Here is a 27379-nt window from a genome sequence, read left to right as displayed (position 1 = left end):
TGAGCAGCAGAGGAAGAAAACTGGAGTTGTCAGCACTGTAAATTGCCAAGTGCTCTCGTTACTGTGAAGCCAGGAGGATGTTACAAAGATCAGTGACACACCGTAGCATGGGAATTTTAATTGCTCTGCAAAGCCAGGATCCCCACAAAGAGAAGGACAAGAATAGAAAAAGGAAAAACACAAGCCACAGGCATAAAAGAGTCAAGCAGGGAAAAACACTGAGCTCCACTTTGCAGTAGTGATTCCTTTAAAATGACATATATTAGGACAAATTTGTTTTGTATAACCTCAGACTTTTACCTAAAATCACAGTGTTATGTTTATGCCATTCCCTGCAAAATCATACCAGGCTGAAGTTGCTTCTTTGCAAAGTTCTCAAGTGCATGACTAAGCTCTTTCAGAGGAACAGAGGACCATAGGCTTGTTTCAGATTGGCCTAAGAACAGTGTTTCAACAGGCACTTGTACACTTACCCCTTTTGTGCTCCATATGGGTGCTTAGGGAACACAAAGGGAGACATCTGCAGTAATCCAGATGGGTGGAGCCTCAGAAGTGTGGACAATATCACCTGGTTGAGCCATACCTTGGCAAATATCAGAATTCTGCATTTCCTTGATTAGCACCTAAAGTCTTTATTGAAACAGAGAGAAAGGTTTCTTAACTAGGAAATATTTGCACTGTCAAAAGTAAGTCAGTGGGTACATATCACAAATGTTCTTCTGCCCTCCACCATGTTTAAGAAAAGCAATAACAGGCCAAGAAAAGCAAAGACAGGCTTTCAACAAACAGTATCAGCTGTCAGAATGTTTAAGAGTTGTAGTGAAAAAGTCTCCTTTCTCTGGTGCAAAATAATGTGACAAAATTTCCAAACATGTTCTGACACCTGAAAGAACAGTTTCTTGTTGTACCCTGTGTTTTTACGAAAGAAATGCCCTCACTTCTCACACCATGATATGTTTAAAAGAAAATGGTAGAAATTTAAACATTTTGACTCTGCCTAGGAATGCATTGAATTTATACTAAAATAATGATCTATTGTGTGCTCAGAAAACAGCAAACTGTTTCAAAACAACAGAGACTAAACTTCTCAGCTCCGGCCTGGCAACTATCCAGTACCAACAAGAACAGCACTAACCTATTTGTTCAACTAATTCTTGTGGTATCAGTCAAGGTGAATTGAGCATCTCCCACACAGCACTTAGACAACCCCTGCCCTGTATTATAAGCTTTTCTAATGACAGTAATAAAATATATCACTAGCAGCTAAAATCCACAAACAGCATCCAGCTCCCCTATAATAGTAGCGAATAATTCTCTTTTCACTGAGTGAGGAAAACCTGCATCAAAACAGAAATATGTATGCATCTGAATAGGTATATGTGTATGATTATATAGATGTAGGTACTACTTATGTACACAATACTCCCATCCTGAAAACATTTAGGAGCTGGTGAACAAACACAGACTTTGTCCTACTACTCAGTGCAAGCTGCTGGCAGCAGGACAGACAGCAGCAGGTAATTCTTGCTCATTATGAGCTGTTTAATTGTCTTCTCTAACTATCTTGATATCTCAGCCAGACACGTTTGCATTCCAAAGCCTTTCATTGCAAAATTCCTCTATCCCCAGGAAACCATGGCATTTGGGTGCTTGAAGCATATCCTACATGTATAAAGGAAGTATTGCATTTTGGCTTTGTGTACTGTCAGAATAAGATTTTGCTTCTTCCTCCATCTCCCCCCACCTCATTGCTTTGATAAGTAACAGTAACTCCAGCAAAGTTTGTCCAACATTTTAGTCCAACATTTTCAACTAATTTGATTTTCTGTATTTTTGAGCAGGATTTATTAGTTCAATTGTAGTTAAAACTTGATCCAGTTCCTTTTTTTTTATTTAATTTGGAATAATGCAAACTCTGATATGCATCACTAATTTAGATTTTCTAGGATTTTAATGCTTCAATTTTAGTTCCATGTCCAGTAACAGTCTCCCGAGTCCAAAAAAAGACATGATGATACTGGAGCATGTCCAGAAAAGAGCCATGAAGACAATTAAGGGACTGGAATATCTATCATGGGAGGAGAAACAGAGAGCTGTGACTATTTAGTCTGGAGAAGGGCAGGCTCAGGGGGGATCTTCTTAATATATGTAAATACCTGAGAGGCTGAAATGAAGGAGGAGGAGCTTGACTTCTCAGCAGTGCCCTGTGAAAGGACTGGAAGAAATGGGCAGAAACTGAAATGCAGTAAGTTCCATCTAAATATAATTATTTGTTTATTAAACCACTGTTACTGTGGTGAAGCACTGCAACCTGATGCTAGAAAGGTTGTGGGAGTCTTCAACTTTGGACAAGTTCAAAGCCTTGCAATCAGTCCTGAGAAGGCTGCTCTTTCTGACTTTGCTTGAGCATGGCATTGTACTACACCATCTCCAAGGAGTCCCTTCCCACCTCAGCTGTTCTATGATTCTGTGCAATTATAAGCTATTACTATAAAAAAACCCCTAAGGATATGCAAATGGCATCATTAATTCTGCGTAAAAGTAAGTGCTTTTTAAAGAAAGAAGATACAGTTAAAGAAATGTCACCAGTAAACTGATTCCCAAATATATAGATTCCTTGCTGATGCAGTGCCAAAAAATATTTCCTTTCATTAGAAGAAAATTTGCCTGAGTTTCCAGAATGCTTCTCAAGCATAATACAGCACTCTTGTGTAGAGGCATTCACACAGGCATCAAATAACTACGTATACTACAAGTCCAGTTGCCAACAGCTTACTTGAAACTGTTGGACCAGATAACTGGTTCTTAATTCCTCCTAGATGCTGAAGTATTATCAGAATTTTTTTCTAAATTTCTACCAAGCATGCATGAAGCAGTTTGCTTCCCCCTTTTCTTCCTTATTTCCCAAGAATACAAAGTCATGAGGAGCAACTTGCTGCAATGGTTCTTCTGCTGTACCAGGGCTTCAATCTAGATGATGTCACTCTAAGAAAAGAGAGACCCCAGCAGTAAAAAAAAAGCTCAAAACCCAGCACACATTTCTCAAAACTTCTTTCCTTGGATATGCTCTTCCTGTTCACCTGATTTACCCTGCCCAGTCAGAAGATAATGTCAAATATTCAGTTTTGCAGGAACAGGAAGGAACAGGTTGATAAGATGATAGACAGAGGCTGAGACTTCTACACTTACATCCTGCTGCATTTTCCCTGACCAAAGCAGTTTCCTCCCGTTGCATTGTGCCAAGTAAAGGAATGCATCAGAAGTCAATGGATCATAAGCAGGGTGTGTGATCAGGTGTCACACGGCTGAGAGGTGGCTGTCAGTGGAACACACTGTGCTCACGTGCCTCTCAGAGGCCATGTACACAGATCTATCAGTCCAGCACTGCTTTCAGAAACTTCATTCCTTTAATAGCCAACCTTGAGGTCACAATCAAAGAGTTAATTTCCCATGGATAACAGGCTGAAGTTTTATACCCATATTGCCACACTGGAATCACAGAATAGATATTCTTATAGCCACTGTCCTACAAATGACCTACCTTTTACTCTCTGCACAGCCAGGAAAGCTATTTGTCTTTTTAAAGCTCCATGGTATTAGGATTTAGGCCCCATTTGTTACCCACTCTCCTAGTTCTTCGCGTTAATGAGCTCTAATCAGCAGCCTTCCATTTTATTAAGTGTCACCCTCTAGTGCATTGTTTAAATTTATCTAAATTAAAATCACACCCTATTTAAAATTTGCCTCTTGCTCTAAAATCTCTTGATCAATCATTCTGTAGTTTCAGCCTAGCCTCTACAAATTTGATCAATGCGTGCTTCATTTTGTCTTCCAGATTGTTTAATAGAAACCTTAATTAGTGCTTTCATTAATTAATACCAGTCCCGATACTGATTCAGAGATATCCCATTTGATAGCTCCCTCACCACTGGTGTTTCATTGTTAATTATCCTGACACTGTAGCCCAGGCAATTCTCTATTCACGTTACAGGTTTATGAAGTTGAGAAGGGCTTTTTCCTTCCGAATCCTTCCTGAAGGAGCTTCCCACACATAGCAACAAGAAGCCATGGTAGAGTTAGATAACAGAAATCCACTGTGTTTTCACTTGTCTATTAAACATATAATATACTGCAGCTTATTAACTTAGTCTGAACAAAAAAAGTTCAACTAATTATTCACACATGTCTCAAAGGAGCATGAAAGCCTCTTCTTCACTGCACTGATGAACTGTGGGTTAGTTTTGGGTGCCTCACAGAGCTGTGGGGCTAGAAAGGCCAGGTGGATGTTCACTGCTTGTGAACCTGGCAGCCAGCTGAGCTTTTTCTCACCTCTACTCGCTCACCCAAGGTTTAACTCATTACATCACCACAATCTCATCTGTCTAGCCCAGTTAATTTTCCTATAGCGTTGTTAGCATTGTAGCCTCAAGTCCCTATAGTGTTGTATCCTCAAGTTTGCCTTCAAACACTCGAAAGCAAGTAGCAACCCATCCAAAAACCCACTAAGCTCCTAGCCAGCAGAAAGTGCCTGAAGGGTGGAAGAGGGCCTTTACTCCTTAGTTTCCTTTTTTCAGACACACAACTCTTCTAGCTTCTAAGAGGACTCATCTGAACAGTTTCCATATCATACTCAGAAGAGCCCTAAGCCAAAGCACTTCCCCTAGAGGTTTGCTTAAGGTGGAGAATACTTACAGTACAGTCCAGGTTCTAAACAAGAGCACTTATTTAAGGCATAATCAGAGACACACAAGGTCAGATTACTGAGAAAACTCTCTCCTATTCAAGTACAAGCTCTACAGAAATTGCATCCTGGACACCAAGGACTAGATCTGCAAGTGTACTTGTGCTAAGAGCCCCATAAGAGACTGTAGGAAAACGGGAAAGTCTTTCTCAAACTAAGCCTGATTCCAGCAATTCACCTTTAAACACCTAGCATTAGCTTTTTAAAATATTCCCCTCATCAGACTAGGGAAAGATAACATGGAAATTCAAAGGCATTCTGCCAGATTTGGCATACAACTTTTTCCTTGAAAGTATGGAGTCTCTTCACTCAAGTGAAAGTAGCCCCTTCTCGCAATTTAACTTTACTCCTCAAACTTCTTGCACAATTTCTTCTGCTGTATTTTCTTGTGACTTCATACCTATGCAAAACCTTTTCTCTTTTTGAATGTACCTACTATTCTCAAGATAATTCAACAATTGAGAAATAAAAATAACTGACCTTTTTTCCCCATCTTCTCATGGTCTGTAATTCTTTTCCAAGGGCCTTCCAAATGTTCCCCTAGGAACATTTCTCTTTCAGAAGAGAGGAGGAAAGGAAAAGGATTGCAATATCAGCTTTATAAGAGCTCACCTTAGGTTCCCTTCTTCTCACTTAAAATACCTAGCCTAAAATATGATTTAAGGAGATTACTGCTAGGTAATTCTATATTTTTTTCCTCTTGTCTCTGTGAAGATCTCAGATTTGAGGCATGTGAGTTAAGCAAGCAAGGAGAGGAGATGATGTGAGTGCATGAAATGTGCCTTATCCTACAGAGGAGAATGTGAGTCCTGCCACTGACAGGATGTAAAGGATCTAATTGAAAGCATATATGTCATTTGAAAGCTGGTGAAGAGTAAGGACCAATTGCTGAGCACCTGAAACTCCAGGTGCAATTAATAATTCAGCTTCTTAGCATCTACTGAAAAAAAAACCCATACCCTATTTTTTAAAAGATTCCATTTTAAAATATCTATCTCTAAGGGCAATTTATTTATCTATTGATCAACTAAAAGAAGAATGTGTTGGAAACCTACATGCAGCTAAAAGGAAGAACCAGCATGATAGTTTTGAATAAAAGCTTGCCCAACAGGCTCTGAATTTCATGTTGTAAATTGGCAAACATCTGACTTGAAGAATGGTATTTGAAAGTAAAAAAGACATTCAGAAAATGGATTCTGAAAAATTATGTCTGGCTTAGACTTTATCTGTTTATATATCAAAGGACACTCTTTCTAGTAGCTATGTGTCAATCTCTTCTTTCTGCCTTGTACACACTCCAAAAATTATTTTAGGATTGAATTTTCTGTCAGTTTTGGATAGCCTGGATCTCTAGTGCAGATGATATACAGTCACTTTAAAGACATCAAGAAGAAGCTATTGCTCCCATTATGCACAGATGATCAAAAACGTGTGCCTAGAGAATAATAGAGGGCTGTATTATTTTCTGTTTTACAAATCAAGGACATGTCTTGAGAGCACCCATAGCCAGATGTATCATCATCTCACAAAAAACAGCTGCAGGAATGGAAAGACATGAGACAGCCAGTGATCACGAGTAGTTCTACAAAAGCTTTTATACGAAGAAGGACTGAAAAGATGCAAACTGTTTAGAGCCGGAAAGAGACAGACACAGAGGGAAATGAAAGACTGTGGAAGAACTAGGTACAGCACATCTGAAACACAGGAAGGAAGTCTGGTTTTTGTAATAGATTTTCTTTTGAATAAAATAGGAAGTGATTAAAATGTGGAATTCTTTTTCCTGCATGTCATCTCAGGGGTCAAATGTTACTCAGATTAAAAAGAAGATTGAACATGTAAGTATATAATGGGAACATTCATTAGAAAGGGTGCAGACTGGGATATCAAACTGTATGCTTCAGGCCAAAGGTCCCTCATCAACTCTAAGGAATTAGAAACCAGAATTTTATAAGCAGTTATTCTGGCAGGCAAGGAAAGAATTGTGAATTCATTTATAATGCCTTTGACCTAAAACACAGGGAAAGATACAGATGCAAAAACCAAATAGAAATAAAATTAGTAAACAGACAAATGAATCAACATGTAGTTACTTAGAGAGAAAATCTCCAACTTACTCCTTAGAAAAAGAAAAGAGATGAAACATCAGTTAATCAGCCTGAGAAAAACTCAAGGTTCTGAGGTTAGGCCCAATGAGGTGGAGGTATGAAAAGACAGGAAAAGTGTTCCAAATGTTTGAGTAAAAGAGCATCACATTTATAGAGAGGGTGAAACAGAAATGTGACATATTGAAGAGATGAATAAATGGATTTTTTATTAAAACAAAAATCACAGAGCAGATGCAATACTAAATGTTTTAAAGTTTTGTTAATTTAAGTTGATGGTTTACCAGGGAGGCAACTTGTCTAAATTATTTGCTATATGTATTTATCATCCTGAGCTTGAACATGGTTCAATTGTAGCAGAGGCAGAAGCTAGCACAGAAATGATCATTCCCCAACAGACTGAAACTTGTTGACAGGAAAGGATGATGAAACCTGAATTATGTGTTTTGTGCACAGAAATGATAATTTGTCAGGGCTTTTTGACACTGGCTTCCTCTGCCAATGAATTCTCAAGGAAGGAAGGCAGGAAGAGAAAACCTGCAACCTATTTTCTGTCTCATGAGGCAAATTAGATGAACAGATTCCAACTGCAGAGTTTGCTGTGTTATTAACTGCTCTCACTCTGAACACTGCCTATGCTGATACACAAACTGTTGGTAGCTGGAGTTATCTTCATTATCCTAGCTTATGACTACAAGTGAGCCATAAGCCATGTTTCAGCCCAGCCCATTTTATTATCTTTGTCTGTCTGAAGTCAAAAGGACCCCCTCACAAACTTCCAGAAACTCTAGGCAAAACTTGTGTGAGTCACCTTACAATTATTACTAAAATTTATTGAGCAGCCATGCCCATAAATACCCTTAACCTTTGTGTTTAGCATGGTAATCTTCAACCTTATAAATTCTTGAAAGAAAATCTCTGTAAAGATGTAATTAAATTATAAGATCATGGTGCTGCATGATCAAGCATATTACTGTCAGACCTGTTACTTTTTCTCCCAATGTGTGGGACCAAATGTGCCAGATTCACTTGACAAAAGGCAAGCTGGAGGCTGTGCCTGTGCCCCACAGCTAAAGGTGCATAAAAACCAGAGGGGAGCAAAACACCAACTTTTCATCACCTACAATGGATCACAGACTGGGTCAACAACTTGGTCATGGCACCCCAGAGTGGGCTATGGGTGTGGCACAGCAAGGGAGGGAGTTCCCAAGTAAGAGGTGGGTAGCTGAGCCACAGGGGCTGGCCCCACCAGCCAAGGCTCATCCCACTGCCCTCATGGAGGGAGCAGGGCAGGCTAGAAGGGGGCAAACCAGGCCCAGCAAGTCCATGGGTGATGGGGTAGGTCTGGGGTCAGGCTGGGAAGCAAATTCATGGGTCAGGGGCAGCCCATCAGAAGGGTCCCCAGCCAAGCCTGGGCATGGCCATGATGCAGCTGCAATGCAGACTGGCTGGGACCTGAGAACCCAGAGCCTGAGCTTAAAACCAGATCCTGTGTGAATGGCAGGTGAAGAAAGACCTCACTGAGTCCCACCTACCTTCTCCCTAAGACCAGCAGCTGTGTCACAGGGCACTAGCTGTGTCAAACCCCCAGGAGGGGAAGAGGGTGCCCTCAGGGCCCTGACAGGAGGCAGAGACTGTCCTCATCCATTTCTGCCAGACAGAAGGAGTGCTGCTGTGTTACTGCTGTGTTCCTGTACCACAGGTCACAGTTCTGGGGGCTCTCTTTGCAGGTCTCACCCTTTGCCAGAAGCAGTTCACAAGAGCAGCTGTACCCGCTCAGAGGATGTGTCTCCTGAGAGCTGCTTCCTGCAAGGGCTTTTAGCAGATGCACACACAGCTGACTTGAGAGCAGAGCAGACACACAGCATTGCTTTCCCCAGGTACCTTCATCAGCTTCCAGCAATCTCCAGGTCAGAGTTCTTGCATCAGGAGGGGTGTCTTTAGGTGTGGCAGCCCAGATTAATTTTTTGTGCATTAATTTCTCTAATTCCTCTAAGAGCCCATAGCTCTATAACAATATAGAATGCCCACAGCATTCTATAACAATGAGCTCCCCTTCTTATCATTCCTCTGGCTGTTGAATTCCTTTATGAATCACTCTAAAAAGCAGAAACTATAAATATGTGTAGCTAAATCATTGCTGAATTCTTACTGGTAACTGAGAACAGACCTTGATCTAGAAGCATCAATTGCTTTGAATGATTTGATACTACTGTGCTCATATGCAAATATAAAATTTTGGGCTTAGAGATATTAGGAAAGCTACTCTTGGAAAAAATGATACAGTGTGTTTCACTTACGTAAAATCTGGCAGCCAAAATGTTGAGCAGATTAAAAAAGGAAAGTAAAGGGGCATGTTAGTAAAAAATTTATTGCATAGAGACACCTCCAGAGACTACAAGAGCAGAGCAATCACAGTGTCAGTGCCATTTATCACCAAGAGAAGACTCAGTGTTCCCACTGTAACCTTGTGTTTCTATGGAGAACGCCTTCTCTGGCTTTCTCTCCAGTTTGATCGATACAATACACCAAATATGCTCAAATGCTGTTTCCAGACTCGGTCAAGGTTCCATGATAGAGCAACAGTACACAATTTGTCAATCAGAAAAGAAAATTACCTTACAGTTACTGTATTTGGGATATTCAGTGCAGTATATAACTGGGAAATGCTCACTTACTCTATGGAGTATGGAGAAATTTGAAAAATAACACTGCAGAGCTGGGACAGATCAAGACATTAACAGAATGCTCTCATCCTCTGATGCTGTCAAAGAGAGGGACTTTTCCCAACGTCTCTGCAATGGGAATGTGCAATGGGATGAGGATGCTCTGCTATTATACCTTGGTTGCATTGTCTTTTGAAGTGCAGGAAACCCTGTAACACCAAGAAAAAATATTCAGGGATGGAGCATGAGAGCTTGTTGGCAAAGTTAGCTGGGAGTAAATGCCAAAAGGCCCAGCTTAAGGTGGCACATACTGTGTGTTCCCAGCCTACCTTGAGCTGCTCGGAGCACCTCCAGACAGTTGCTGTTCCCCAACAGCAGCTTATCTTGTAAGAGATGATATCTGATGCAGATATCCAAGAGACCCCTATCTGATGCAGAAAGCTGATGCCAGGTGTTGTGCTGGCTTTAAAACACTGAAGAAAAATGAAGACTCCATTTTCCTCAAGATTCCATTTCAGATACTCTCTGTCAAGAGTCATCTCGAGGGCTTCCTGTACACAGAACATCGCTCTTGAGCCTTTGAGCTGCTATGGGTTTTGGGTGGGAAAATGAAGAGCTGCATTACATACTCTCAGGAGATCATTGCAAGACAGGGTTTCTAGTGGAGTTAGTGGAGTCACAACTGGAGCTAGCAGGGTGTCTTACCCCTCTCTTCCCCCATTTTTCTGTTTAAAACCCATCTTCAACACATGGGTCACTGAATTTGCCTATAGATGTTCACAGTGCATGTGAAAGACATTACTATTCTCCTTCCATTTGTTTTTTCCATGGCATTCCATGAAATAACATGATGCCATTACTCTGGGATTTACTATTGCTCTGTTTTGCTCCTCGTATCTTGCTGCTCCAGAGCGTAGGAAGCTAACCTCCTGCTCTGTTGTCTCAATGCAATTTCCCTTATCACCTCCTGGGATATCTTCTTCGTAAGCCTTGGACTCTGCTTTAAATAACAATCTTCACACTGACTTTACAAAAAGCACACTGCTGTCAATGCAATGATAGATTGTGGAAATAAATGGATTATGACAAAAATCACAAAAAAAATTATTAACAGTGCCAGAAAATAACATTTGTATAGACTGTCAATTAACCATCTGGGAAGCCTGCATATAGAAAACATCTGCATTTATTTCTACAGTATCAGTATTTCATTCAACAGTACTGGGTTATTTCTTTCCCTTGATGAAATGAGTGCACAGAGTGCCTATTAATGGAAATAAAATAAATGTACTGTGTGAGATAGGAAAGATTGTGTGGATGGAAACAAGTACTTTTGGGGGAAAGGAAAGCAGCATTTGTATCTTGGGTTTTTTTGCCTAAGAGAGAGTGTTTGTGCATAATTTATCTGATGCATTTGCAAGGAGCTGTCTACTCATCAGATACGAATCTCAGGCAGCTAAAAACACAGGCCCAATCTCACACAAGGGTAAGAGGATCTTTAAGTCCCAGTACCCAGTCAGCCACATCATGGCCACTGGGATGAAATGAACATCGTGTTCTGTAAAGTCGATTTTGTTACCACTGATTCACTGCATAGTGATGAGGGAACAGTCATATATAAAAACCCTTTCTGCTCACTGCCCTAGATTCCAGCCTTTAACTAGGAAAGGTAGCTGAGCTGCAATATTACCTCATGTATTTTGTCCAGTGGTGATTATGTACATACAGGTCACATGTAAGTGGCATAGAAGTGGACATACAGGTTACATAACAAAATGCATGTTTACCACATGCCTTTTCTGAGAAAAGCATGAAAACCAAGTCTTACTTCCATTCTTTGATTCAGCTCTGATCCTCTCTACCAAAAGCTGAAGGGGACACTAGAAGGGAAAACAGGCATTTTACAAGAGCATGGCACATGTTACATCTTGGCTGCAAATAAAAGGCTTTACTTTCTACAGCTTCTGCACAGGTCTGCAATGGCTGGACTTGATTTTAAAGGTCTTTTCCAACTTAAACAATTCTGTGTAAATCCAGAGTACCTCCTATAACATTGTGAAGGATGGCATTTGTGAACATGGCCATAAATTCACTGGAAAACACTTGTCACTCTTGGAATATTTAAGAATTTCTAGGTCACAAAACTCCAATAAAAAGGTCATTTCCAATATTATCCTTTTTTCCTCAAAAGTATATGTATTTCCAGAGCTGAAGCACTCTTCAGCACCTTTTAAGTTCAAAAATGGCCAGAATGAACAACAATCAGCAGCACACCCATGCTCTTTCAGCCAAAGGACAATTCAAACATTCTACTCTAAATATCATTTACAATAGAGCACAATTGTCCCACTGAGTCACTTCTGTCAGGTAAACACAGCAAACAAAGACTATCCCATAGTGTAATGTGTCATGAATAAACATTGTCAACTGAGCAATTTTGACCAAAATGAAAAACAGAAATTCCCAGGCACTAGGAAAATAATTTCCTAGGTAAATCATATAGTCTCTACTGTCAAGGAAGTCACTCTGAAATTACATTTCTTCCTCTTCAGCACAAAATTCTGATTCTACTGAAAATAATGGAAATGCTCTTATCAATTTTATGAGAGAAGGATTTTAACACAGTCCTTTTAAAGGAATAGTACCAGGAATTTGTCAGGAATAGCATTCACCAAGTTTCAGCATTCCTCTGGAGCTTGCAGATGGGTGGGAAACGTTTTACCCTCACTTTACCTGCAACCCCACTGGCTGTGAGTCAGAATTTCCATCTGGAGCAGCTGAGCCATTGATCTAAATTAGCAAATCACAAAATTCACCCCAGCATTAGGAGAGGGGTCTTACTTCCAGTGAAATGAGTTGCCTTCTAATTCCATACCAGATGGTGGGACAAGGTCAGACCTCTTATCACTTGTGTAACTGCTCCTGAATTAGTCCATCTTCTCAAACTCTCTGACCAATTTAAAGCATTAACCTTCCACCAGGCAAGAGGAGGGCTAGGGTGGGCAAACCAATTTCAGTATGTGTCACAGCAAGTTCCCCTGAGGGCTTTATCAGCTATTTGTTAATAGTTGAGGAAAAGGTCTATAAAAACAGCTGTGCAGAAAGATTAAATATATTTCCCATGTTGACATTTATACTGACTCCAAGTTCACAAACACCTCATAAAGTATTAGTTGTAAGGCAGCATGTATCAAGGCTGTTTTTTAAAGCAATTACACTTAACTTGTCAATCAGAATCTTCCACCAGAAATAAAACAGATAGAAGCAAATGAGAATTTATAAACAAATCCCTTGCCTCAAAAATTTGCTTTTACAAACATTACACACAGCTACCACAAGAAAGGTCACTGAAATAATGAAATTTGGATGAACAGGCTGCAGATAGCAGCAGTAAATATTTCAGTTTGCCCTGGTAGCTTAACAGTGTAAACATATTTTTTACTCAGTTTTTCTGTATGTAGGTAAGGCCCAACTCTTACTCTTTGTTTTGTATAAAAAAAGGAATATAATTTTGTCTAAGATAAGTTTAGCTTACAGAATACGAAAGACAATCAAATGGCTAGTAATTAAGATAACTAAGAGGCAAATTATTAGATGTGAAATTTTTTTTTCAAAAATCCTCTGAAACACCCTTCATTGCAACACTTCAAGGCCTACTGAAAGTTGCTCTGCATTCTATGTAACCTTAGTTAGTGAACCTCAATTAACCAAACATCCTCCTTAAGCAAACAGTTTGAAATCCCGAGATGCTGATTAATTCTATTGGAAATTCCCTCAAGCATTAAATCACTTGGTTATCTGAAATGGTTCTTTGCCATTTTCTGCATTCAGGTAATCAAGCATATTATACAGTACAGATGTCAGCTTGTTATTTTACCTAGTAACTCCAGAAATGAGCACTAAATTGGAAGGAGTACTGTAGCACAGTTACCTAAAGTCATAGATAAAGTGAACAGGATTTCTATTTTCAAGACCTTGCAGTTCCTAATGATGGTTTTAAATTATTCCTTACTCTCCATGAGAAATGTCTGGCCTACAGAGTTACCATGTTAGCCTTGACACCATGGGCTAATTAGATGTTAAGCATAACAGCTCAAAAAGGAAAAACCTTTCTCCTAACATTAATTCTTAGGAGGATCACTTCAAGAATTTGTGTGGCAAACCATTCCTGTGCAGGGTGCACAGAGGAAGCCCAAGAAGCACCAGCACTACAGATAATTTCCATTCAGCAAGAGAGCCAAGCACTGTGGAAATCAGGGCTCTGCCAAACCTGGACTGCAATGGCTATGTGTGTCTCTTAGAGAAACACCTGTGGCAAATAGCAACCTCAGGCGCCAGGACCACTCTCTTGACTTAGCTGAGAAATTGAATCTTCCCTGTCTCAGGAAAGGCTGGTGTGAAGACACTTCCCTGTCTGCTCTTCTGAAAAGCAACCACCAATTCCTTCTCTTAGCTACTGCTCAGGTTTCTTTTTCTTTTTTTACCAGGATTATGTGATTTGTATACAATCACTGGTATAGAGAAAGCTTTTAACCAGGGCACCTCCATGGATGCTAATTTAGCACAATTTTACTTAATGAGAGTGAAACTGCTTAACAGGGGTATATTCATTTAGTGATACAGAAATGAAGTATCTCAAACTCTTAAATCAGTGTGAAATGCCAAACTTCCATTACAAATAGAGATCCCAGTCATAATCAGGAAATAAATACCCAAGACAAATTAAATGCTGTGAGTAATCTTCTTATTGCTGTAGTTTTACTTTGATGGCTACTTTATGTCATGGCAAGTCTTTTCAGAAGCATTTCTGTGTCTCTTTATCAGGATAACTGTTTAATTGAGTTGGCTGTCTACCAGTTCAGGGGATTCTACTGAATTAGCACTCAGATTTGTTTAGCTTGAGCTAATCAGATGTGCAGTTGTGATGTTCCTGCAGACCTTTCAGTAAGCTTATGTGTTGAAAAATACAGGTTGCTGCAATTAAGAAGATCTGTTGCAGATGTTATACATTCCCTAGGGTACCAGATTGTTTTTCTTCCTTTTATATTTGATATAATTATTACAAATCACTATTGGAAGAAATCTATGTTTTGTTTACAATAAATAATTATTTATCTATGGATGTTCAGATTAAGAACAAGAAAATATGAAACAAAGGAAAGACTACAATAAATAAGGGAAAAGTGGCTAAATCACTATTAAAATTGCCTAGCAGCTAGGATGGCTACTTTTTCCAGTGATACACCACCAATCCAAATTACTCTAGAAATAAGGGCACAAACTCAATTTCCATTTAGCCCTGCAGGTTATCTGCCACAAAAACCAGTCAAAGAGATGTCTATTTGAGAGGGAGAGAAAAAAGTAAGAAGAATAAATTACTCCTAGAAAGGAATTAATGAATATTTAATGATAGCTTTACTTTCAGCAGTCCATGTGTAATTTCTAGACCTAAAACCAAGCTTGGCTATTCGTGCGAAGATTTTCAGGATGTGAAAGAACGGGATGGTCTTCATCTTTTTTGAAACACCTACACCCGCCCCAGGGTGCTCAGGACCATGGATCTTGTACGAGAAGTGTGAGGAGAGAGAATTTCTACTGTTACAGCCAAAGATTAAGTGGCCATTGAGGAAGAGAACACTGATTGTGTCATTGTCCCCCATCTCCATGTCCACCCTCCCCACGGTCACTACAGCACCAGAAAAAAGGCATGGACATGAATCCTTTCCTGACAAGATTTCTCCCCTACCTCAGCAATCCTCTGCTTTTGTGAAGGTATATTTCAGAAAACAAAAAGGATTGAGAGAAAGGAGTAAACCATCTGGTTTGTGCAGAATTCTTTTCTTCCTTCGTGATAGGTTTTTTGGTTTCCTCTCTTTGCCCACTAAACTCTTGCAGTGAGACTATGGAATTGCCTTCCAAAGCAGGAATATTTGGCATTTTTGGGAGTAAACATAGCCCAACTCTACATCACTCAGTGAGGCTTTTAAGGTACCACTGTCTTCATCAGATAACAGCCTGTTATTGTTGGTTACATCATAGAAATTTTTCAAAGCATGTCAAGGCTAGAAAGTAACCAGCTTTAGCTACAAAGACTTTTTTTTTTTTTTGTTACTGTCTTCAGAGGATGAATAGGATTATTTTGTGCCCTAGGAGTTGTCTGTATGCTCTTTGTACCTTTTGTCTTTCTTCCCTTGTTTTGCCATGGCTTCTTTAGGACACATGTTGAGCCAGACTGCACCTGAGGAGAAATTTGTTCCTTGGCACATCAGCTCCAGGAGCTGTAAAAATGTAAGAGCAGTGCTGGAAATATCTCACTTTGTGAAATACACAGCAAACTGTATGCATTACTTGAGTAAAAAAGATTCCAGCCTTCCTCTCATGTAGGACATGGGGCAATGGTGTAAAACTGAAAGAGGGATGATTCAGATTGGATATAAGAAAGGCATTTTTAATGATGAGGGTTGTGGGGCACTGAGAAATGTTTCTGAGGGAAGCTGTGGATGCCTTGTCACTGGAAACGCTCAATGCCATGTTGGATGGGCTCTGATCAACCTGGTTTGATTAAAGGTGTCCTTGTCCATGGCAGTGTTGAACTAGGTGATCTTTAAATGTTTCTTTCAACAAGACATTCTGTGATTCTTGTCATTCAAATCATATTTCTGAATACTTCCAGTATGGAAATGCCCCAAGAAGCACAAGACCATGACTCTTCTAATACAAAATTATGTTCATTTCCTGGTAAAATAGAAAGGCTATGTACAAAAGATCAGCACAGAATCTTAATATAAACTATATAGGATCTCCCGAATATTTTCTTTGCTGAGTTTCTGAACTCTCTGCCAAGCTGTTAATAATGTAAAGGATCTCAAATGATGAACACAGTTCATGTTGTTTGCAGAAAGAAAAGGTGATTTATTATTTACAAGATCTATCAAATAAGATGTCAAATCTCAGGTGGTTTTGTCCATACTGACAGGCTGCTGAGTGTATATACACCAGTTTCATACTTCAGTTTGTCCCAATTCAATTTCATTCATAATTGACAACTGCATTTGCCTTTTTATATTTGCAATAAAATACTGTGCAAACAAAATTTGTGAGTATACATGCAGCAAATCTTGTATCAACGCTGACTGGCTGCCAGATTTGGAATCAATTCACTGATTAGTTTGAGAGTGATTAATGTGAGTGCTTAATTTAAATCCCTAATTTAAAAACATTTATGGAAAGAGAACTGACAGCCTAAATAGCACTTCAAGTGCTACAACTGTTCCTTCCAAGGATTCTGCTTTTGTGAAGTGTGGGGGTAAGTTTTTGCTCAGGTGCAACATGCCATAAGGTGATGATGTTCAGATGCCAAATTTTTCAGCCCTTCTTGCAACGAGAAATGATAACTGTTAACAGGTTTTCTGGGGAAAAACTGGAAGAAAATCCACTTTTTTTGAAAAACTGAAAGGAACCCTAAGCAATGGCTGAATAGGGTACTAGGGTTAAATATTTCATTATACTCACACTTGGATTTTCAGCCTGTTTTATGCACTCTACTTCCAGCTAGACATGACAAGTCAAACTGAATTTTGGGTTTAGATAATAAAACAAGTCCATGTAGACAGTCCAAAAGTTTCCTGGTGCAACTATTAATTCAGCTGGAAGCTTTTCTCAGCACTGTCATGTCAGACCTGGTGCTTTTCTTCTCTGAATATTTCTGTCCTATGTGGATTGGAAACTCAATAGTCCAGGTCCAGCCATGGCTTTCCCAGCTGTCTGCTGTGCAGTTCTCCAGGAGCAGTGCAGAAGGGATCCAATGTAATAAATGTACCAATGGCCAAATGTCAGGCCTGACACTGGAAAAGAAGGGTTCTGGACACTAGGCCTGGTTTTGAAAGACATTATGAAAAAAAGAAGACATAACATAAAAAAATGCTCGCTTGGATAGACTATGAAGGAAGGAACCCTAGAAGATCAAATAAATTCAATTATTTCTTTTTATTAGGACACAGCTGCATGCTCCCTCTTGAACAGACTGAATATATGTTTGACTGAACACATCCTCTTGCATCTTTGAACTCATCCAGTTTTGGTTGTTTGCCATGAGATACTGCCTTCTGATCCTTCTAAGACTCTTCCTTTCTCAAAGTCAAAATCACAGCAGCATTTCAGTAGCTAAAATAAATTACTGAACACTCTCATATCTTAATTTATGTACATATGGAATCACTGTTTAGTTGACATTTTCATCAGTTTAAATCTGCCTGGACGTGGTGGAAGCAGACAGATTTCAATGGGAAACAAGAAGTGTGCCCAACTGCATTATGGATTTTTCCCCTCTCTAGCTCCTTTTGGAAAGATTCATTGGTTAAACGCAACATGTGTGTAACATTGTCTACTAAGATCCAACATTACTGTTTTGCCCAGGCAGAATTCCCAGATATTTGGAAGGTGCACAGTTCAGAACTGATGCTCTCCTTGGCAACTTCATTTTTGTGAACTACTTTTGCAGCCTATAGCAAATTCCCTTCTATTTTTTATGAGTGTATGCAAGATGAGTAACAGTACAAATTTGTTGTGCTGCTCTGCCTATACCTGTCTAGGTAAGAAAATAAAACTGCTTCTTTATCCTATTCACTACTTCAGGCTGCCAATAAATGTGAAAACTCACACTAACCACTCACATGATTAGAAGAGATTTTCATTGCTTTATAGCACTCAAGCAACACAGAACTGACCTAAAGTGCTCAACATTTACATGGATTGTATTCAAATTAAAAATTGATGGGATAAACCCTCCAGACCTCATCATTAGCTCTTCCAAAGTAGCTACACTTTATTTTGGAGTGAATTGAACCCTATGGACTTGGCATGTAGAACCAAGGGAAAATGGATTCTGGCCCTTTATTGCCTTCTGCCAATGGAAAAAAAATTCTATTCATACTTGACTAGCAGGCACACACAATAGTGCAATTTTGTTAGACTTACTTGCTGTTCTTCAGGAACACAAAAAGCACAGGTTCTTTTTCCTTAAAAAAAAAGAGAGAGAGAGAAATTACTTTGCAAAAACTTTTTCTTCATCTTTTGAAAGAAGCTCATGGCAATCTATCTTCATTTACACTGTAAGGGATCTGGCTTGGGTCCTGGAATGGACTCTGGTTCCTTTTAAAACAGGGAAATAGCTTCTAAATACATTGAGCTGCTTTTTAGAATTTATGAAGTAGGACACAAATCTAAGAGCTGGCAACATTTAGTGGTAATGAGGCAATTCTTACATGAGAGAGTTCATTACAGGATCAGCTGATGTTATTTTCCAGCAGCTGGAAAACAGAATCTTTCACAGGCTGGGAATGAAAAATCTCACTATAAAATTACCTTGTGTATATCCTAATACACAATTAGTATAAAAAGGAAGCATAGCAGAATTCATCCTGCTGCTTCTAATGCAATGGGCTTTTTACTGAAGGAAGAATGGGTGTTTTACTGAAGGAAGAAGTGATGTTTTCCTTGTCCAGTGCTGTTGTGCCAGCTGACCAGCAGCACATGGTGGAGAGTGGGTCTTGGCTGTGCTTTGCTCCTCTGCAAATGTTTTGAAACAACCAACATTGCTAAGGAGGGTGTCTGGCTCTTAGTGCAAAGAAGAGGAATTTCCTTCCCTAAGCACTTTCTTAATAACCTGCCATAACTCTCCAAGTGGTCTTTCCTACTGTATTTTTGCCATCAGGTGGCTTCACAGCAGAAGTATGGCCCAAGAGGAGCTTGAAGTCTCCTCCCAGTCTCAGAGCTGGAGAGAGTTTGTCAGCACTGAGCCACATAGATTCCTACTCACCAGTTCAGCCTTACTCTTTCACCACTCAGATTTTGACAAGGATGAGATGCAATCATGTTGTTTTTCAAAGTGACTGCATTGGCCAGCCAGTGGATGCTACTACAGGAGAAAATCCAGCTGCTTAGTGTCTCCTTCGTTTTTTACTGTTTATTTTTTTTCTTTCTTTTTTTCTTTTTTTCTTTTTTTTTTTCTGGTGGTCTGCAATGTGCTGAGAGATTCTCTAAATGACCCAGGACTGCAAACACAACCACCCCAAAATGGGAAATATTTTCCCTTTAAGTTGCAGTCTGCTGCTGTTCTAAGTATTTTGAAAAGATGCTAAGACAACTATTTCACTTCATTTGCTATCCCCAAGTGTATCCAAGTTTAAAAGATGCTTAAATCAGTTGAAAACAATAGGACAACAAAACATTCCACTCATACTCTTTAAAGGCTGCAGGAGCCCAGTGAAGAGCTAGAACTCAGGCTCTCAAGAGGAACCCAGTCATCCCAAGTCAGCTGCAGTTCCTCACCAGTTATTGAGCTGGCTCCCACACTCAGTACGGTGCAGAAGGGGGTGATGGAGACCAAGGACAAAAACTGCTTCCCCAGCACTCAGTTCCCCAGCTGGCTGAGGCAGCTGGCTGTCATCACTATTTCCCTCATCCCCAGGCAGGCATCATGCAAGGCTCAAACATGCCTTAGGTGTGAGGCCACAGAAAACAGCTAGGGAATCAGGAGGGGTTGGGGGAAGGACAAAGATGGACTGAAACCTATGAGGATTTTTAAAAGAAGGGCATCTATAAGAAGCTTATTTTCTTGCAGAGGCTTGCAAACCTTATACTAGCAGCCTGACTGAAGTCAACAGATAGACAAGCTGGGCACAAGCAGCAGTGTGAGTCAATGCCAGCAGTTATCACCATAATTCTTTGTCTCGGAAAAAAATGAATTATAGAGAACTACACAAGTTAGGTAACAAGCAATATTTTTTAAAAACGCTTGGACTGCAGTTGCAAAAGTCAAGGAAGCTTGAAAACTCTTGATTGGAGTGTTGAGAAATCACTAAGTGCAATGTTAGACTGCTAAACCAAGACAATTTTTTGCTTCAGACAGAAGATGCAAAAACAGAAACCAAAACCAACAACAACAACAAAATATAAACCACTAAAAAAAGGCTGGCAGAAAAAGAACCAGGTATCTCAGCTGCAAAGAAGGCCAAACTGTGAGCTAGAAACAGATTGCCAAAGAAGATACCCAAGCAAGTCAGCCAAGTATTTATTTTGATTCATACCCATGCTTGGCCCAAAGCCCCAAACACTTTTAAAATATACTACTTGAACAGTAAGAGTACGAGTGAAATTGCAACTTCAACTTCAGATTAATTTTATAGCAATTTAAAGTTATTGTTGACCTTTAAAGAGCAACTACTAATGGTTTGAATTTCTGAGACAAGTGAATAAGCTCTGAATGAGACATGAGAGAGAGAGAAATAAAATATAATCAAATAAACCAATACCAGTAGCTTTCCTGGTAAGAGTTTTTTGTTATTGAGACAAAGAGGCTGCAGTTCTTGCTTACAGTTCACTCAGGATGTATAGGTTTGCAGCAAGTTTCTGGCTGAATTTTTGCCTCTCTCTACAAGAATCCAAACTAGCTGGCAGTAGCAATTTCTGTCCTGAAATCCAATCTATAGCTCTAAAAGACTGTCATGTTGTCATGGCTCAGTGAGACCCAAAAAGAATTTCACTGTTGTTTGCAAACAGATTGATATGGATGAAAGTCAGGGTATGTTCTTCTGTGCTTGAGAAGATATAATTTAACACTCTTGGACCCAATTTTACCCTTATTATAGGCAACACAGAACTTTGCAGTGAAGTCAGTGGGCAGAAATCAGACCTCTTACTGTAGCCTGACAGACAAATAACAATCTGCTGTATAGCAGAACGTGATTTACCCTGTATGCTAAAACATGAGTTTAAATAGCTCTATAATATTAGAGATTCTTCAGAAATGGAGGACCAGAGGATTAAGATGCAAAAATGACAATGCACTGATTTGAAAAGAGCCAAGATGGTTTGGTGAACACCCTCCTACTCCTGGATACATTAGAGATGCATTTCTTGAAGCAGTGAACAGACAACAGCACTAAGGAATAAAGCCTGAAATGGGGAAAAGGAAGAAGGAGAAGGCAGTTCTCCAAAGATTAATCTGCTATTATATTTTTAAGACCCCTTTGTTATCACCAGCTTAATTATAACTAGATTTACCTTGCTTTTTCTTACTCTCTTGCTGCAGCCAGAATTGGCAGTGACACTGCTATCCTTGAAGTAAGTGCTGATAAAAGGAAAATCCACAGGGAAGCCTGGTGTGTGGCTTTCCAGGCTCTTAGCGTGCAAGGAGTGAAGCTGTGGTTAATTACCTGCCTCCAGCCACTCCTTAAAAGCTGAAGAGCTTTTCTTTGTATGGCTACAGTAGCCATGGCAGCTGCTCATTTATTAGTTGCAGCACACATTAGAGCAGGCTGGGTAACAAGACTGTGTGCAAGGTGAAGATGTCAAATTTCTATTTTTAAAAAAAAGAGGCCAATAATCTGTTTACTGAGAGCAGGTAATGGAGGTGCCAATCAAAACCCAAAACTGTCACGCATTTCACCATTAGGGAAGAATGACTAACAACTGAATATTGCACTGAAGTGCATAATTATGTTCTGATCTTACTACCCCTGGCATCTGATAATAGATCCTTCACTAAAGATGGCCCTGAGTCCAACATTTTAATTTCAAATTTGAAAAAAATCTTTGACAATATCAGTTGTTTTCAGACCAGGATTTGGAGCTAAACAATCTGACTGCAGCAAGAGAGAGACTCTAGAGGCAAATTTCCCTGATATTTTACAGTTTCAGTGGGGAAGGGTAAGAGTGGAGAAGAAAGGGCACTGTTTGATAGCACAGTATAAACATTAGTGCTTCTGTCTCTGCCAGAAAGTTGTCATGGAAAGAATGGAAAGAATAAGGTGCAAATAAGGTTTTTAATACTGTATGTCCACATGAGGAGATAATGAAGAGCAGCGATTCTGTTCTCAGTCCTTCCTCCTATGGACAAACCCAGTATCACTGTGGTTGCTCTCACACAGAGAGGCAGTATTATTGGCCTGGAGGACAATAACTCAGTTATGGGATTGACAACTATTTCACTGTCCTCTCTCCCAATACTGCCATAACTAACACCACTGACCAGCCAGATATTCCCAGCCCTGCATCAGCTCCCCAGAGGTTGCCATTCTAATTCTCCTGTCAGTTTTGTGCCAGGCAAGCTTAAAACCTGACTTTTCTCAGTAGGCTTTCTCCTAAGTGTACCTGTTCCCAAAGAGCTCACTCTCACATCATCGTCATCTTCCTTGCAAGGGAGGAATTGCTTTTAATTTCATCCAGATTTCACAGCAACTAGCACCTGCTAGCTGTTTTTCTCCCTGGGACATTTAATATTCAACCCCAGTTCTGTGCTATCTTTTGCCTCTACAATTCCAGCAAATGAGGACATGCATTTGCAACATGATACTCAGCCCTTTGTCAGCAGATGCTTTGAACAGTCTCCTCTATGTCTTGGTAAAATTATTTCCTACTGAGACAGGAACAAGTGGGGCATGGGAAACCAAAGCCCTGGAAATGGTGATGCCTTTGGGAAGGCATCCGCTTTCCAAAAATCCTGCCTATCTAAAACATGCTTTGAAAATGTGCTGGCAACTCTGCTAAACCCTCCCAAATTCACATCAACACACAAAATAAACAGATGAAACACACAAACCTCTCAGCTTCTAGCAGAGGCCTGCTTCCTTGGAAACACTCGACATTTCTGGGGGGTCACAGCTGAGACCAAGTCTGGATCTGGCAGAGAGCAACTCATTTAGCCCAGAGCTGGTACCTTCATTGCAGAACATGTTATATCTCTCCCCAAGAGTCCAGTTTTGGATTTGTAACCTGGATTTCAAAAGAAGACTAAATAGTCACTGAATAAAATAAAATAAAATAAAATAAAATAAAATAAAATAAAATAAAATAAAATAAAATAAAATAAAATAAAATAAAATAAAATACAAAACAAAAAGAAAAGTAAAATAGAAAAATTTAAAAATTAAAATACTTTAATTAAATATATAAGGTGTTTGACATTGGAGCTTAGGTTAACTAAACTCAGATACATGACAATAAAAAACATGAAGTGTTTGGCACTGGAGCTGACTTAGTCCAGTAAAAGATGACCATTAGCTAACTTGTGGCTAGTACAGAAGAGCCATTTCTGAGTCTCAGGCAGCGGAATCACATGTAGGAAAGGGGAAATTTACACAGTTTAGTTCCTGAGATTAAAGAGTTACCCAGATTTCATTTGAAGCTCAAAACAGCAGCATTTACCTCAGTAAATCTCCACAGTTCTGCAGAAGAAAAAGAGCAAAGCATTCTTCTTGCTCCACTCTCCCTGCAAGGGGGTGGTTATAAGAACTATCCACAGCTTGCAGGTATGTTTAAGGCTTAGATTTTTAAGGCATGTAATAGAACTCATCTCTACAATTTCCATCTTTCTCTTTTTAATTCCCAAAGTTTAAAGTAACTGCAGACACAGAAGAAAACTGCACTAGTATAGCCTAGTATAACCATGTGTGCTAGAGCAATTTAACTTGCTGTGTGGCAAAAACATTGAACTTGGTATGAATGAAACATTAATAGAAGATTGTGTATGGAAGTACCACACATGACTGGATGCTTCTGAGTACATGGTGCGGGAGCGCAAGGGACTGACATCTACAACACAATGTGCTAGTGACTGAAATCAACTTTGTTTAAAATAAATACCATTTTCCCCTTCCATATGGTCTCTTGCTGAGTTTTGTGAAATTAATTTTATACATGCTGCTTTGGTAGAAGGATTCAGGAGCAAGTGATTCTCATTCCAAAACAATTAGCACATGACTAGGGAACAAATCTGCCAGTACATCAGTCTGGAGACTAAACTTGAGGCAGCTCTCCTACCTTAGGTACTTTTAAAGAAAGTATTCTAGAAACCATTTCTCTCACTCATTTAAGTCCCTGGGATCACTGCCATATTGCATGCAGTGCAGTCTTGCTAAATCAGCAGGACAGATTGTCACAAGATGTGATAGCACAGAATGGTGCTGCAGAATGCTTTAAATTGTACAGACATACTAATCAGGGGTGATATGCACAGATCTTGAATCCCTTTGCAAATTAGTAATTTAAAAAAGCACCATTCCTGGAAAGTCAACTGACATATTCATGGACCATTTTGAAAGCAAAAAATTACCCAAAATGCTGACATAGAGAATCATAAGAAATTAAAACTTTACAAACCCTTTTCAGTAAAATATACAAAACTGAGCATTTCAGAAGCTTTGTTCTTATTCCAAGATGCTTTAGATTGAAGATTCATTAAATCTTCTTTCAAAGCAGTTTTGGTTTTACACAACATAAGTATTTCCATAAGCCCTGCTCTTTGTACTGGGGCAAGAGCATTGGAGATCCATAGGACACACCACTGAGCCCAGGCAGTTTCCAGGCAATTTCCAGTCCTCATCCATGATTTAAAGGAGATTTCTGATATGACAATGCTCTTTGCTTTTCTGTTTCTAAGCTCAGCTCTGCAGTAGCAGCAGAGTTCTGACATTTTCAAGAAATGATGAAAGACATTGCATTTGCATAGATACCCAAGGATGTTTGCTTTAGAAGGGAAACAGATTTGGGAGACAGGAAAAAATATGACAATGTATTTGGCAACTTATATAATTTCTGTCAACTTCAACATGATCAACAGCTAAAAATGTCTATTTTTACTTCTTGTATACTTCTGAATAAATGCTGACCAAAGATGCCACAGTGAAATTTTAAGTTTTATTTCCTATTTGTTTTTGATTTGGAGGAGCACCTAAACAGTATATGATCTAGGAAGAAGAGGAGTTGAAAGGGGTGAGCATATACACAATTTGCTCTTTTTTTCCATTTTATTGCTCTGAAGCCATAAACACACCTCCTCTTTTTGTTGTGGTCAGTTTAGCCAAACTTCAAATAAAGATCAGGAAAAAGTGCTGTTGTATCTCTCTCAGCACCTGTGCCCACACATGCTGTACACCTGGCAGTGTGTGGAGGCTGTCACCCTGATACAGGTGGCTGAAAAAGTGCCTTGAAGCATGACTCCAGCCCATCACAACTGTGTGCACAGGCAAGAAATCTGCCTTAGCTCAGAGAGAGCAGCTATGGCTCAGCTTGGAGCAAAGTCTGCCTGCGGCAGCTACAAAGAGCCCTGGCTATGAAAAAGCCCTGCCCTCCTTTGGAAACAGAACTTCTCTCCTATGATCAAAGGCTGGAGTGCACAGCTAAGGTGCAGAGGCTGACAGATGCAACTGAGAAAACCTTTCTGCTCTAAATCCATTTATGTTTTCCATTAGAGAGAGCAACACCTGTGTAACTGTTTTGCAGAAAAGCCCACGGAGATTTTCTGATTACCCTTTTAGTGACTTATAACACAAGCAACAACCAACTTAGCCAGACTTTTAGCAGCCACTCAGTTGTCTCCTTACACAGCTTTCTCCAGCCATGTTATGCCCTAAAATGAGGGAATGAAGTTTTAGGTGATTAGGAAGGATCATACTAGGGTACCATTAGTATACTATCTGTCTCAAAGTCAAAAAAGAAGCACAATAGTCACCACTCCACATTCTCTTCCCTACCCACTATGACAGTGGTGTTTACAGTGCTACAGCACAAAACCAACCTGCCAAGCTTCTAGCAGAGCAGAAAACCGAGTTATGTGCCTTCTCTTCCAAACTCCCCTGGCACTTGATGCCTGCCTTACCTCCCCTCCAAGTAAAGGCCTTGTTAATGGAAGTTATGTCCAGATCATGGGATTCCAAAGAGAAAAAATGGCATGACAGTTATGGCCCTAGAAGGAACTGTGCCTAGGCACCAGTCTAACACCAAATGGTTCCCCATTTCTCACTCTCCTCACCCTGGTCCTAGTCCTAACCTAGCCCTAGGCCTGAGCTAAGATTTCTGCCCTGGGACAGGCTAACTCTCCAGGTATCCATTACTGATGTGTGAGTCCTGCTGGCAAGAAACCCTCACTAGGACAACCCAAACCATTTTGAAGATGGCATGATTAAGTGACCTCACACTTGGCTGGTGGCAATCTTGCATTAAGGAAAGTTTTGAGTATACAGGCACTGATCTGTGAGACCCAAACACCACGTCTTTAGTAATGCATCGTACGCAGCAAAGAAAGAACACGGCAAAGGGAAAAGGCAAAGGAAAGAATGAACAAACTCTGCCCTGGGCTTCTCCTCACTTTCAAGCACTTTCAGATTAAACTGTGAGAAAGGCAATGATTTTGTTTGCTATAAAAAGCCTTTTTCCTCATATTTCAGATATACCACGCATTGCCAGGACAGACCTAGAAGTGAAGCCACCTGAAAAAGCCAACAGGCACCCAGTGCTAAGGACCAGAAGGAAGCACGGCAGTTCTTCTCCTGTTTGCTGAGAGAAGCAAATGAGGGATGCTCCTGAGGCCCGTTCCAGCAGCACCCCTATCTCCTGCAGGCACCTTCCGACCCGCACTGCTTGAGCTGGCTCAGCACCAGGCTCACAGGAGACGCTGCACCCCCACAGCACTTCCTTAACATGGATAAACAAATAGACGGAAACAACTTAGAGCCGGCCTGAACACATCACAATAAGCTGCCGCCCTGACCTCTTCCCATTGCAGAGCAAAAAAAAACCCAAAACGAAACCCTTCCAGGAAACGGAGCCAGAGAGGGGAGGGGAAAGAAGTTCACCAGGAGGCCGAGAGAGGAGCCGGCCTGCTGTCACCGCGCAGGCACGGCCGCGGACTCTCGGGGACAGCGCGGCGCTGCCGGCCGGCGCAGGATGTGAGCTCACGGCGCCGCCCCTTCCCCGCCCGCCCGGCGGTGCCGGTTCCGCCGCCCCGAGTCCCGCCTCGCTCCCTCTCACCGCCTCCGGGGCCGGGGGTCCCGGCTCCGCCTGGGCCGGTGAGTGCTGCGGGGGGACCCGCG

At 40.3% G+C, this 27379-nt stretch overlaps 1 long non-coding RNA gene across 4 annotated transcripts; it reads right to left on the bottom strand.

The window, feature by feature from the left end:
* Nucleotides 1-16397: 16397 nt before the first annotated feature.
* Nucleotides 16398-27217, bottom strand: LOC132075191 (uncharacterized). Of its 4 annotated transcripts, none has more exons than XR_009418731.1 (4): nt 27143-27217; nt 23110-23282; nt 18486-18526; nt 16398-17382 (listed from the first exon to the last, which is right to left on the bottom strand). It is a non-coding gene; the product is annotated as an uncharacterized LOC132075191 (long non-coding RNA). The 4 variants fall into 4 exon arrangements; XR_009418732.1 differs by lacking the exon at nt 27143-27217 and adding an exon at nt 27058-27137; XR_009418733.1 differs by lacking the exon at nt 27143-27217 and adding an exon at nt 26086-26719.
* Nucleotides 27218-27379: the final 162 nt, after the last annotated feature.

This window comes from Ammospiza nelsoni, chromosome 1, assembly GCF_027579445.1.
Source record: "Ammospiza nelsoni isolate bAmmNel1 chromosome 1, bAmmNel1.pri, whole genome shotgun sequence".
Taxonomy (NCBI): domain Eukaryota; kingdom Metazoa; phylum Chordata; class Aves; order Passeriformes; family Passerellidae; genus Ammospiza; species Ammospiza nelsoni.
This window is presented reverse-complemented; position numbering and strand designations above follow the sequence as displayed.